Consider the following 3588-nt stretch of genomic DNA (forward strand, 5'->3'; position numbering starts at 1 on the left):
GGGGGTATAGCTCAGTGGTAGAGCATTTGACTGCAGATCAAGAGGTCCCTGGTTCAAATCCAGGTGCCCCCTGCTGTGCTTACTTTGGGATACCTTTAACCCTCTGGGGTCTGAGGCCTTTTTGAAGATCTGCAGTGAATCTGGGCTCTTCTTAAATTTGTGTAAATTTCAAATCTTTACCAATGTAGTAGCTAATACATTTCAACTTATTTACATAGAGCACAAACTGGGCTTTCATAATATGGCTGATGTAAGTATGTTAGATTCATGTGTGACTTTTAAGCTTATGTCAAAATACACATACACGAAAATAGAATTTTGAACTCTAGCAGAAAAACAGTGAAAATGGAGAATAAACAAACCTTGCAGATTGTTTTGAACACAGGACTGAGTTCAGGAAAGTCTTGGGTGTGGGCCCATAGAAAAACAGCTAAATTATAAAACTCAGAAAGACCTTTTATTTGGGGTAAAGTGACTGATGTGCGTACCCCTGCCTTTCGCCCTATGTGTGCTGGGATAGGCTTCAGCAGACCCCGGTGACCCTAGGAGTCCTAGGAATAAGTGGGTATAGACAATAAATGAATGAATGAATGACTGATGTGCCTAACTTTTTTCAACAGAGCCTCTGTTTCACTGAATAATCAATGACTATTCATGAATATGTAAGACCTATTGACACCTGGCTCAGGTGACACCAGGTTTCCCCAGGACTCCTCAATGACGCATCAAAGAGGCTCACTGACGCGTCGCTGACACCTCTCAGACAAAATCCAGATATCTGGCATGTTAAATATCTGGGACGGTCAGCCGACTCGACATCACATGGTGTCAATTGTAGCTACGACCTCCAGCCAATAAGAGAGCAAGTCAACTGAGTTGAGGTCACCGGAAGAAAAGCAACAGCAGCAACATGGCTTCAAAAATAGTGTGGACACAACATTTATTACCGAAAGTCTCGTGTCATTTCCGGATCCACCTGTTGCATGTGTTTTCGTGACAAAACGTGGTTTGGGGACGGCGTTGAGTGACAAGAGTTGTTGTCAGATCATGTGGTGTGCGACCCCCTCTTGTGGATCATTTACAAAGCGTTGCGTAGTGTGAACACCACAAGGACAAAAAGACATAGAGTGAAGTCATGTAGTCTGAACAGCAAAGCGATCTGCCGACGGTTAAAGTCTTGTAGTGTGACCAGGCCTTAAGGTTCTGTGCAGAGAGCTTATTCCAAGGTTTGGGATCCCTGACAAAATTAGCTCAGATAATGGTACTCATTTTGTGAACAAAGTGATTCGAAAAGTGTTCCAGTATTTAAGGATAAAGCACAGATTGGGTTGTGTCTATCATCCGCAGTCACAGAGAATGGTGGATAGAGCTAATAGAACATTGAAGGCTAAACCAGCTAAGATTTGTGAGGCTGGAAAGATGAATTGGGTACAAGCTTTGCCATTAGCATTGATGAGTATGAGAATGCAAACTAACCGAATGACGCATCTAACCCCGCATGAAAAGCTTACTGGACGACCAATGCCTGTAACATACTTATGAGGACCTTATAAAGGTCCTCCGCTTGAGCAGCTCAAAAATGAACTTGGTAATTATGTAAAGCATCTAACTGAAATACATCGAGCTATATTCCAACAGGTGAAAGGTGCCACTGAAGGAAGAATGAGTGAAATCGATGAAGAGCTGAGAACTGTGCAACCAGGGGACTGGGTGTAGGTCAAGGTCTTCAAGCGAAAGTGGAACGAGCCCAGAAGGTCGGATCATTAAAGGTCATCCTGGCGACACCTACAGCATACACAGGAAAAATGCCACGATAGAACATCTCGAGCTCCCAGTCTCATGCCAACGAGGGGACCAGAGAACTGTGACAGCGCTGTGCACAATCTACACCACTTGTGCCCATTTGTTTGTCTCCTACACTCAGTTTCATTTTCCTAAGGCCCCACCCGATTGAAGGAATTGAAAAGCTACTGCGAGTTCATTCACCTACATCCCTATGCATACGGGCCCAGAAGGTAATCTGAGTAAGGTACTAAGACAGTTGAAAGACCTCAGAGATGAGCACATAGAAAACACTTATAAACCATCAGATGATTGGTTTTCTTAGTTATTCTCTTCAAACTGGAAGGCTGTTTTGTTTAGACTAGGGACCATTGTAGGAATAGTACTACTGATATTCATATTTTTGTCATGTTGCTTAATTCCTTTGCTTCGTGCAACGTATGACACATTGGCTATTTGGACAGTATGTACAAATGACACAAGAGATTAAGCTGAAGTCTGAATTGGATGATACCATTGATGAAATGGATTTAGTAAAGTTAGCAGCATAATGGAGGGGCACTAGAGAGACACATAAAAAGCCTTGTTGGCAAATGACTAGGGAGAATGGAGTCCAAGCCCTATAGACTATTTGTAGACCCTTTTAAAGGCTTATACACACAGTAAAAATTTACGCTGATAGTACGTATAACACTGTAGTGTGAACACAATCACATGTTCCAAAACAGACTACACACTTAACACACTCCTATAGCTAACTAGTGTTAGCTATAGGAGAGAGGACCAGTATGGTCGATGGTACAAAAGGTAGTATGGTACTTCTGCAGACATAGAAACAGGTAAATTTTGGGTAGTTTATTAAATGTATAATCATGTAAGGAACCAGTTGGTTCATTGTTTTATAAAAGTTCAATGTTTTATAAAAGGACATTGCCTTAGCTCACATGCAGCAAAGTAACATGCAGTTGTGTGTACATGCATAATGAATGTCTGAATAGATGAATAAACATTTGTTACAGTCATAATAAATTAGTTGGTGCATTGTTAGGCCATTAAGAATTATTCCTGAACTTTCTGACACATCTGCAATCCATGGTTCTGACGTAAATAAAATGAAAAAAAAAAAAAACGAGGAACATAGTCTGTCAATAAAGTGGAAATATCTTTGTTAAAATGGATAAATAAGTTGAGAAAAACAGAAATCCTTGAGCTTAAGTGAGAGAATGCCACAACAGTCCTTATCTTACATGACTCTGACTTGAATGTTTGAGAGAGAGCTTAAGATTATTTTTTTAAATTTTAAACTAATATAAACTTTAATATACTATAATGTACAAAAATATATCACAACACCTACACTATATTGCCAAAAGTATTCGCTCACCTGCCTTGACTCAGATATAAACATCCCATTCCTAATCCATAGGGCTCAATATGACGTCGGTCCACCCTTTGCAGCTATAACAGCTTCAACTCTTCTGGGAAGGCTGTCCACAAGGTTTAGGAGTGTGTATATGGGAATTTTTGACCATTCTTCCAGAAGCACATTTGTGAGGTCACACACTGATGTTGGACGAGAAGGCCTGGCTCTCAGTCTCCGCTCTAATTCATCCCAAAGGTGTTCTATCGGGTTGAGGTCAGGACTCTGTGCAGGCCAGTCAAGTTCACCACACCAGACTCTGCCATCCATGTGTTTATGGACCTTGCTTTGTGCACTGGTGCACAGTCATGTTGGAAGAGGAAGGGGCCAGAATTGTCCAAAATGTCTTGGTATGCTGAAGCATTCAGAGTTCCTTTCACTGGAAC

At 41.3% G+C, this 3588-nt stretch overlaps 1 non-coding gene across 1 annotated transcript; it reads left to right on the plus strand.

Moving 5' to 3' along the window:
* trnac-gca (transfer RNA cysteine (anticodon GCA)) lies at positions 1 to 72 on the plus strand. Its single transcript has one exon. It is a non-coding gene; the product is annotated as a tRNA-Cys (tRNA).
* Positions 73 to 3588: the final 3516 nt, after the last annotated feature.

Source organism: Hemibagrus wyckioides, unplaced genomic scaffold (assembly GCF_019097595.1).
Source record: "Hemibagrus wyckioides isolate EC202008001 unplaced genomic scaffold, SWU_Hwy_1.0 Contig4, whole genome shotgun sequence".
Classification (NCBI taxonomy): Eukaryota; Metazoa; Chordata; class Actinopteri; order Siluriformes; family Bagridae; genus Hemibagrus; species Hemibagrus wyckioides.